The sequence below is a fragment of the Symphodus melops genome (genome assembly GCF_947650265.1).
Source record: "Symphodus melops genome assembly, chromosome: 22".
Classification (NCBI taxonomy): Eukaryota; Metazoa; Chordata; class Actinopteri; order Labriformes; family Labridae; genus Symphodus; species Symphodus melops.
This window is the reverse complement of record NC_136712.1, coordinates 4153432-4164774: the sequence shown is the minus strand read 5'-3', so window position 1 is coordinate 4164774 and position 11343 is coordinate 4153432. Positions and strand designations below refer to the sequence as shown.

The window sequence follows — 11343 nt, the reverse complement described above, 5'->3', positions numbered from 1 at the left end:
AAGAGCCACGTTTTCAGAGACAGAAAAACTGATTGAGTTACGTCTGTGCCTATCTGTCTCTGTGGCCTCACCTGAGCGCACTTTCTCAGCCTTACGTCTTTTGAAGACATGGGTACGCAGCACCATGATGACCCAGAAAAGACTCACAAACCATTAATAGATGTATGCCAACACAGACATCATGAACTCTCTGGATATTCGTCCCCTCATTAGAGACTTTATTTCCACGACCCCAGAGCGCACCTGGACATTTGGACACCTGTAACCAGGGCACCCTGCCTGCAGCTCAAAGTAAGACCATGGTGCCGCCGCGCACTTTCATATCTATGCAGTTTAATGTCACACTATAGTATTTTTGCAAGGTGGTGGAGCTTGAGAGTGTTACTTTGATCGTGTGTTCTGTGCGTAATGGATTTGGAGAACTGTTTAATAACGTGTAAATGGTTTGGATTGTTTCCTTGTGGCTTGCGTAAAAAAGGTTGGAGATGGAGAAAAAAGTGTGATTTTGTGCGTTTGTTTGCGTAATGAATGTGGAGAGCTATTCAATGATGTGCTTAGATTGTCTGAGATTATTTCTTTGCGCTGTGCGTAAAAGGATTTTGGAGCTAACAGAGTCGTGCGTGACATAAATGTCGGCGCAGTGACTCAGTTTGATGCCAGCTGATCAAACCTGTTGCATTGTTAAAGTGTTATTGTGAAGTTTAAGTCATTGTGCATTGCCTAAGTAATTGCCTATTACTCTGAGAACTGATGGTGTCTGTGTGTGGCCCTGGCTGTGTTCACTGAAGAGTGTAAAGCAATGACGTGGTGAATCTTCATCTTTTTAAAAATACATGTAAATGTATATATTATAAATGTATTCTAAATGGGCCTTTAGGTTGTTGTTTTTTTGTCCAAAAAAGAACAAAAGATTGTTTACAGCACCCCCTGTTCAAAATAACTTCCATCGGCCCTGTTGGAATGAGTAAATGTTGGTTGTTGTATAATTAGATAGTCAAATCAATGATAAAACTGGAAACACACATCAGTTGTGCTTCAGTCTGTGTCACTCATACGATGGATGTGAAGCAGTTTAAGTGACTGATTGTTCGGTCAATGATGTCTGTGGGAGTGTGGGAGGTCCTTCACCTCCTGTGAAGCACGCAGTCAAGATTTAGTGCCTTTGTCTTAAAGTTGTTTGTCGACTTCTTCATTTGAACCACAATCTCTTTGATCACTCGTGGTGTCATTCAAACAGCGTTTGGGACGCGGAGCCGTGCGAGCTATCAGTTACTTCACTGTAAAGTGAAACTAAAGCAGAGTTACCCTGAGGACAAATGTACAGTAGTTCATAGTAAACTCAATCTATGTTTAAAAAACAAGTAGCTCAAACTACTACTGCTGAAAAAAAACCTTCCTTCAAAGTCTTTTCTTTAAATTAAATACAACAATGAAACCAAATTCCCGTTGAGTTTTGGAATAAAAAATCAAAATGCTACATTTTCTGGTAAGCTAGCAATTCAGTTTCCTGGAATGAATGCCGCTTTTAGACCTTAACCTGTGCCTAAAGCATGAATACTTCTGTGTTTTTGTGTTTATGTAAATGCATCTTATTCACTTTGGAGAAGCATAGTGACGACTTTTCTCCAGGCCGCCATCCATTAGTTACCTCCAAAACATTTTCACATTGCTGCCATTTTCCCATGATGCAGTGCGCCTTATTGATTCTGAACTTTTTTTTCTGACGCACTTTAACGTTCCTATGAAAGTCAAAATGCTCTCTCACGGTTTCCACATGAGGAAAAGCACTTCGACTCGAGCAGACGCCCAACCACGATTGACTTGTCTCCGTTTTCCATCCAATTTTCTCTCATCGCGTGGCCTTTTTCACGAGACTCCTCCACATTTTTTGCTGAATGGTCTAATCCAATTTTTCTTCCCAAGAGCGATTTGGAAAAGAAAAATAAGGACTTGAGAATGAAATGACTTTCTTTGTCACACTAAATTGGGAGTCATTTTAATAACTACCATGTTGGTTAAAAAATAAAACAAATAGTTCTGTTTCATCTTTTAGTTTTTATTCTGTCCTGAGTGTTATTTGTTTCCTAGTGATGATTGTCTCCCTTGTGTGCTTTAATGTTTCATAGTCTTGTGTTTACTTTAGTCTTGAGTGTGTTTCCCCGTGTCCTCCTATGTTGCCTGTTCGTGTATTTCTTGTGTTTTAAGTCTAGTCTTTGGTGTTTCCTGTTTTATTTTGTATATCTGGTTTTAGGTGGTGTCAGTGTTGAGTTTTACTTTGTACTTGTGTTCTTTGTTCCTTGTGTTTCCCTCCTGTCTGATTGTCCTCACCTGTCTCGTTAGTCTCACCTGCGTCTGATTACCCCATGTCTATTTAGTCTCCGTGTTTTCCCTGAGTCTCTTGTCGGATCGTTGTCTTTTGTTGGTGCAGTTTGTAGGAGTCTTTGTCTCTGGTAGTTCTGTTTATTGTTTGGAGTTTGTCTTTTGTATGTCGTCGTGGCCTGTCGTTTTCTTCTCCCTGGATTTTCCTCGTGGTTTTTTGGATTTTGGTTTTTCTTGTGTGTTTCTTTTGTCACTCGTGTTTCGAGACGTTTTGGATTTAGTTCAGTTTTGCCTTTTGTTACATAAATTTTAGTTTCTGCAATTGCGTCCTCCCTCCCTGTTTTCCTACCCGAAACGTGACGGATAACTAATCTAGTTTAGTCACAGTTGTGAAGAACTTCCCGAGCAGTTTATGCTCTGGCCTGATTTTGTGTTGTTAGACACAGCTCAGTGAGCTTTTTTAAGCTGAATGGGTTGAACTCACTTCCAGCCTCACACTCTTCCAATGGGATTTGATTTTTGGGACTTTTACTCTTAACTTGGCAAGCTGAGGGTTCCCAGCTGATGCTATTTACCAGAATGAGTTTAGGTTGCTCTCCTGACCTGGGAATTTGACTTTAACATTACTGCATGTTTCTCTTGGAGCTCACCTCAAACACTTAACAAAATCATAGAGTCATGAATAAAAAAAGTTTTTTTTTCCACTGGGATGAATTGGACACAGAGTTGGGGATTATTCTTAAAAAGCATCATTTTTGGAGAAATAAAAAGCCTGCCGTGTCCTTGACACTCGTAATAATCTGTCTAACCTGTTGTAACATTACTTCATCATAGCAGGACTGTGGACGTGCAGGATCAGGCCTTACTAAGCCCTCGTGCACATAAAGGGACTCAGTGCTGTAGTGGGCTCTGACGTCACTGTGCAGATGTGCAGGGGGCGTGGCTAGATGTTTCTCAGCGCTCATTGGTTTGCAAGCCTCTCAATCCTGTGTGTTTCCTCTGGCTGCAATCTTTCTCTTTCTGCGTTTGCAAAGCTGCAAAAAGCCTCTCAAATGGAGGATTACGTTTCAACTCATGAGGCCGATACTGTCACAGAATGGTTATGAATTAATCAAAACCAGTTATTGTTGTTCAAATTAAAGAGTTATTAGAGTTCCTGATCAAAGAAGGGTTGTTAAAAGAATCATTTTTCATATCAATATTTCATCAAAGTGCATATTCGCATGGTTCCACTGAGGCAGATTGTGCAAATGCAGAATCATGTTTATTAAACCAACACCTGAGTTAGGACGGGTTTGTGTGGGTTTCTTCTTTTCATGCTCGTCTCCTCAAAGGCATCACTCTCTCTATCCAAATCTCTGAAGAAGAAAAACACACGCAGACCTTTTTTTTTTTTTTTTTTTTTCCATCAGTCAAAGAGCTCAGACAAATTGATTTCTTTTCTGATTGAAAGCTGGTGTTTGATCAGTCCGGGCTCCTAATCTACGCAGCCGGCTAGCAGCAGGGATGATGCACACGTTGGGGATTTAAGGAGCACTGGTGGTTCTTCGGAGGATCAAAGCCATTACACATTTACGTAGGTTACTGTAAACCATCTTGGTAGAATACCTATTTAACACTTAGAAATAACAGTGGGTGTATGAAGCCACATGTTTACTTGCAGGCCTGCTTTAAACTGGAGATGTGAAAGGTAAATCCTAAATTTTTATTTACTCTGCATGCACGGTGTATTGGACGGGGCATTTCTGTTACAAGCCCGTTTGCTCAAACAACCGCTGAAACTGCAAATGAGCTGCAAACAAGGAACTCAAAAGAAGTGCCACTTTATGCATATGTAGGATTTGACCTCAAAGACTGGCATCAGGGGAACTGGATCTCTTTTGCAGCTTGGAGTATATTCCTATCTTTAAAAGAATTGCAAATTATACCGAACAAATGTAATACTTATAAGAACTTTTGGGGTAAACACTACAGAAAAGTGAAATTTACATGAATCCAGCAGTCTTCAAGAAGGAGAAAAAAACGATGTGACAGAAAACAACTATTCTGGGAAATGAGAGTCATAAGAGTTCGTCTTCACATGCAGAGTAATATTTCAGATGGGAAATCCAAAGCGTCAGGAAGAACAAGGCTGGAGGAAAATATGGCAATTTATTCAAATGAAACCTAATGCAAGATAAGAATGTTGTGCTAAAAATCGCCTGGATGAGCCTCTCCTTGAATCCAATTTGAAGGCTCAATACAACCTTTTCATGAAACTCAGGCTGCAGCTGATGATTATGTTCAAGTTCTCTATAAGCCAAGGTGACTTCAAGCACTCAATGCACATTATTCAATTTTCAGAGGTGTAAAAAAAACAACCCAAAAAACAAATTTAAAACATAAAATAACAAAAAAATACAAAATGAAAATAATAAATAAAGATTCATCATACACTCTAAAAGTTATATATATATATATGTGTGTGTGTGTGTGTGTGTGTGTGTGTGTGTGTGTGTGAGTGTATATATATATATATATATATATATATATATATATATATATATATATATATACATACATAAAATCAAGTTTTTTCAAGTTCGAGTGGTTTCACAAACCATAAAACTAAAGGACATCTAAGGCTACTGCTTATTTGCAGTCAAACAAGACCTTAAGCCATGCTAGGGTCTTTGTGATGCTAGCACTTAAGTGTTGTGAAGCTGTGAGTCAACTGCTAATTGAAATATTTAGACATACCCAACATGAGAAAACAAACTCATGCTCATGAATGGTTTCATGTTTACAAAGGTAAACACTTTAATCACCGTAGGCGCATTAGCAAGCTAACGATAGCTTATTAGCAGGGTTTCATTTGCCTGTATTTGTAAATAAAATGAGATCTATACTTTAAGATTGTCATAAGATGGTTCATTAAATGCTCTTAATAGAGGTCAACATTTTACAATAAGTGTCAGTTTATTTCAAGCTGTCACATGTTTGCTGTAAATAGCACAGCTTTCGAGGAAACTCCTTCCTGCTCTGCCTTCTTGCACATCTGATATGCAGCTCATGATAACTCACTTTGGGACTGAAGGATTTGGGACACTCAGGGGAGATGGTTGCATGTTAGAATTAGCATATCTATTGTCACTGTGCCAGGCACAAAGTGTCAAACACACACTACTAACAAGCTGACTTGAGACGAGGCCTTTAAGGCTCCGTAGCTCTGCTGTCAGATGTTACTGTACCTATACTGTATTACAGAGATCCCCAAAGAGCTCAACTGTCAGCTGAAGCGACTGGCAAACCTGCGCTGATCCTCTGAGTGTGAGAATATAAGAGAGACAAGGCTACAAGATGTAGGCTTTGTGGTTTCTCAACATTCTGTGAAGGACATTTGTGAGAACAAATCACAGACAAAAAATGACTTTTAGCTATTCAGAATTTGAGACAGTTTTGTGCTTTGTGGATTCCTGTCTGATCCTGTCTGACATTTACATCCCTATCACCTTCCATGGTGACACTTCTCGCTGCCTAATTGTTTTTTCCCCTAAATTGTATAGTCTACACTGTACCAAATATCAGTCACTATCATTATTAGCAAGAAGAATGTCATTTCCTTAAGCAAAAATGTAAATATGACCATAATTTTCAAAGAATAATTTGGTATTGTTGGAAAATTGACAGTTTTCAGCTAATTAGGCTCTTAAGACGATTTTTATCAAAATCATGTGGAAGTGGTTCATCATCTGGAATTACATCAGCCTCTGCACAAAAACAAAATGTTTTATGTTTCAACTTTACAACCAGAATGCTCATTTCTTCAAGGACTCTCAAACAACTGCGGTGTTGATTGTATTTTCCATTAAGTGTTCGTGATTGCTTTTGCTCTTGAGCACCAGATGCTGCCAAAACAACAAGTGTCGTGACTGGTTTGCATCAGTCGCTCCCTGATACAGAATTCTGCCAGATTACCCAGTTACACTCCCACTGGATCTGCCCGCGTCTGTGAAGGTCGCCGGTTCCTCCCAGCGCTGGAGCTTCTTGGAAAACGAAGGTCTGAGGAGGGGCAGCGGAGGCATATTGATTGTGTCCACAGTCATGTGTGGGCAGAAAGCCTTAATGGACGCTGCTCTGGCCCTGTCACTGCTGAAACATTAGAGGGCTGTTGTCGACGATACAATGTGACTGAATGTGTTTGTATTAAACCTCCGCCTGTCGATAAGATGTGGTACAAGGAACACAATGGAGGAAAAAAGGTCAGGTTTATAAAACATCTGCTAAAAAAATTAAGTATCTATTAAATGGAGTGTATGTGATGAGGAAATTGCACATTTACTTGTATGACAATTTTTACTGCTGTAGAAATTCAAATTTTCACCCATTATTCAATAAATACGTCAAAAACAACATTAACATGGGTGCATTTCAGGACACGACGTCCAATATTTGCAGGTTCCAGCTTTATAAAAGGGAGATTTGCTTTTTCTTTAAACTTGTATTACAAAATATATATAACCTCTTAATGATCTGGGGCCAACACTAGAAAAAAGAAGCAGCATTTATGTTACTATGGACTATCAGAAAATGTCAGTTTTTAAACTTTTTCAACATTTTCCAAACAAAACGTTTTATCGATTAACTGTGAAAATAACCAGAGAGTTCATTAAAGATGAACATTCCCTTTATGTGACCAAAGCTAAATGGTCTTATAAATATGATAACGAATAATATTAACTCTAATAAACCTGCAGAATGTACAGAAAGTTGCCCATGTGGGTGTGTGCTCGGCCCTGCGGCTTCATAGTTACAGTGCAGTTTGCTCTGTGGGAGAATAAGGAGGTGGATGCTGCCATGGTTATGGAATATAGCTTTTACTGTTTGCAGCACGATGCAGCTTTGTGAGGGCACGGCTCATCGGCTGAACTTTGTGTAGAAAGCACAAAAGGTTCACTTTATAGACCTCCTACATTAGTGACTTCAAGTAGCAGTCATGCAGTAAGATGCTTTCTTCCGGATGTCGTAACAGTCGTCATTGTGGAACGTACCTTTAAGACATGCCGTGTTGCTAAGATACAAGGGGTGAATGGGCGTGACATGCGATGTGAAAAGTGCTGTACAAGCTCAAGCTCCATTCACCATTGTATCTAATTGCTTTGTATCATAGTTGTGTCTTATACCTGGAGTTACCCTACGATTCCCTATGGTGAGCCCTTCCTTATGTCCTTATATATTCCTTATGTATGGGAATGATTTAAGAGCCTTCCCACCCCAGAATAAGTGGTACAGCTAATAGATAGAAAAAAAAGACAACACAATACAACACTACCTCTTTTTTCCCTCCATTATCTGGTACATAAAGATCATGAATGCCGCATCAGTAAAGCAAATACACTTCCACCATATTCCTTTATTGTTACACTTCCTGATTGCCTCTCCTACACTCTCTCCTCACTGCATTTTTCATGGCGTGGTCCCCTGAGTCTGCAGCCTTTTGTCTTATGTGGTCTTTTTTTTTTTTTTTTTTTTAAAGCTCTGACTCAAGCACTCTTTTTGGTTGCTTGATGAGTTCTTGAGATGATGACATCCTAGGGACCATTATTTTTGATCTGCGAGATTTCAAAGCAGGTTGTGTAAGACATCCAGTGCCACAAGAAAACGAAACAGGAGGAGGCGATTGATTCATTGTAGTTACTGAGGCAGTCTATAACTCCTCTTACGGTTTCTGGCTCGACACCCGCTGGGAAATTCCAAGTCCTCTTAACAGTCAAGTGCTTTTCACCAAAGTTGTGCAGCAGGCTGAAACAGCCTTTGACATTTTCTTCCCTTGGAAGTTAGTCTCAAAGATCACAATATGCCAGCAGGTCGTCATTTGAAAACACTCTCATCCTGCACTATTGCTACGATTAAAGAGAGCCTTTTGAAGAGGATAAAAAAGCTTGCAAAGGAGCTGCAGGAAATAGAGACTCCCTGCTCTTTTAAACTCTCAAGTGCAGGAAGAAGTTGAGGTTTCACCTTGTGGTTGGCAGATCAACCCCACTTTACTGAAAATTTTTAAGGAAAAGAGAACAGACTTTATTGACCTTGAAAAAATCCCCCTGTTCTTCCACACGCTCAAGTCTGTGAACCCCACCAACGCTCCAGCAAGAGAACAGTTTATAACACTAGTAAGTAAGAATATAGTGGATGCTATGATATTATTCTTGTTAGTAAGGATACACTGTCTTGCACAAGCACAAACAGACACGTTAGCTAGAATGCTACAGTTGAGAGAAAACGAATCAATAAAATCAAACCTTAAATTTTATTTTATTTTTTTGGTCCTAGATGTTAAAGAACCTGTTTCAGTTTAAGCATGTTGTATTTTTCAGATGTTTCAAAGCTTTACCTTGACGTTAACGGCTCCCTTCATTCAGAGTGTTTTTTTAATGACACTACAGCCCTGTATCACTATACATGCCTCGTATACTATGTGGCCTTTACTGGCACTCTTCTTGTTTTGGAGATACATAGTTGGATTAGCTCCGTAGAAACAATACGATGTCTTCTCCCCAGAGAGATTCAGGTCTTATTCAACATCAAAAAGATCATACCTCGTACTCTATATTTAGCTCTTTCAACACTAACAAAGGTGACGGTTACTTTGTTTACTCATAAATAAAATAACAGAGACTGAGCCGATTCCAGGATGCACTTGAGGGGAAAGTAATCAAACCCAGAGCGAGCGCTGGGCGGCTGAGCGTCTTTTCAATCATCCCCAAGCGAACCAACGCTTCATCACTAAACATGTGAAGTCTGACTGTCCCCATGCTGCGGGCTGTTGGGCTCAGCAGTTCTAAAGAAACAAGCCCACTCGGGTGTTTTGAAGTGTCAATCACTGTTTTCAGTGTAGTTACTCTTGTGCAGACGCTGACTGGCAGCGTGCAGGGTTGATATCTGATGGGATCTACATGAAAATGGAAATAGCAAATGGAAATTAAAAAAAAAAATAGCTGAGACAATCAAAAGTTTCATTTGACTGGCTTCTGTCTCGTCTGTTGCACAATCATACATAACCCTTGGACAGGTTTGTGTTGGTAGTGCCAGTTTTCCATACGAAACCAAAACAATTCAGATTCTTCAGCTCGAGCATCCGAAGCACCTCGACGTCAGCTTTTTATGTCGCTGCGCTCTCAGTTGAAATGAGCTCAACTTTTTGTACTCCGGCGCACTTCTGATTGTCACTTCTCCCTCACCGCCCAATCAAAATAAAGAGAGACGGGACTACTGATATCTACTTAATCATTGTCAACACCAATGGCAGAAGAGAAACTAATCTGACGAGTCTTTGTCGATGCTACAGGTTTAAAGCTGCTGCTTATGCCAGGAAATGTTCCTGACATTGATTTGATATTAAGCAAACGGAGTAATTTAAAACACAACTTTTGGTTACTTTAATGGGGAAACAGGGGCTATAAGCCATTTGTAACCTAGCAACAGCAAGCGCCAGTTAGAAGCACTCTGAACTCGAGGTCATTGGCGCAGCCCTTGCAGAGGCCATTAAACGACACCGGTCATGAACCTGCATTGAACTCAACAACATTTTAGAGATCTTTACAAAGTCCTTTATCTTCAGGGTGAAGTCCTTTCCACCGAGGTTTATGGTGTATGGTGCGGCTCTCTGTTTGCAACTTTGTCTGCGAGAGTCAAAGCTCTTAATGAAAATCAAACATTGGAAAAAAACATTTAGAAAATGTTATAACGGTGTAGAAGTTTGGATCAAAATCTTCTGAAAGTGTTTTTTGAAAGTTTTCTTTTTAGCACTGAAATAAACACTCCTACTTGAAGCTGCTATTTTAATGGTTCACATGTAAAAAACAAAATAAAAACTGGACCTGAAATCATGCATAATGGGTGAGTCATAAAACGCTTCAAGCTTCAATGAGAAAACCGCCCACATCTCATTCTTGACTGTTGCACTCTTAAACTGCAAAAACATTATTTACAATGTTTGGATAAGGATACAATTTAAAAATCAGAGGCAATCAGAAACTTTGTGGATCTTTGATTGATTTGAGAAGTCTGCAAAACAAGCTTAAAAATGTCAAAATTGTATAAAAAGGTTATGTCAACGGTTGCCTCATCTATGTTGTCCAATCCTGCGGAGTGTAAGAGGCTTTGAAGTCCAAAATCTGCTGTAATCAATGTTGTCGGAGGGAAACTCGGCCTTGTCTGTGATTGTAATATAGAACACTTTCTCAGGGTTTATCAAAAGAGTAACAGGAAGATTGTCTGCAGCTTCGCAATGTTTTTGCAACAACACATTCTCTTGTAAATCTCATTAGATCTGGAGTACTATAGACTATCACTTAAAAACACTTAGATCAGTTTAATGCACAACATGCACTCTAAATATTCCAATATAAGACACACATTCTGTGGACTGTGGTGTTCCACTGATGAAGCTGTGTGATTTACAGATCACAGTACATTGAGTTCATATTCTCATTTTATTTTGGCGTGGACAACGATACAAGATTGTACTACAGAGCTGCCATGTGCTGACAACCACTTAATCTAATTACCTCACTTACACCCTTATAAACACAGATATTACTTTACTTTTTGACCATTTTTTCTAAAGACATACTTGTATTACAGAAGTGATCCACTGTGTTCATCAGAAAGTACTCCAAGTCAGAGTGGTTAGCTAGCTCTATATCACACGCTAAGCCATGCTAGCACACGCTTATCTATGCTAGCAAACGCTTAGCCATGCTAGCAGCATGATATCTGCTGCAGACATTCAAGGGTTTTGTGTCCTTTGCTCTTACTGTTTCAGGTGTGTGCTATGTAGCGACTGTAAGTGTTAGCCTGCGGCTACTTTCAATCAACAACTGTTTGACCGGGTTTAAAAGATGCATGAGGAAGTTTGCTTCGGAGAACAAAATGTAGCCGAGTCACCCAGTTGAGGACTGAGATTAATGTGTGATTTTAAACGTCAACTAGTCCTCTTAATACTTGAATTCCTGAGGTGGGACAAGTTTTAATCAACGCTGGAGT

At 39.6% G+C, this 11343-nt stretch overlaps 1 protein-coding gene across 3 annotated transcripts in view; it reads right to left on the bottom strand.

Annotated features, from left to right (window-relative positions):
- ppfia2 (PTPRF interacting protein alpha 2) overlaps nucleotides 1-11343 on the bottom strand; it is a 130322-nt gene that overhangs the window by 79692 nt on the left and 39287 nt on the right. The window lies entirely within an intron of this gene.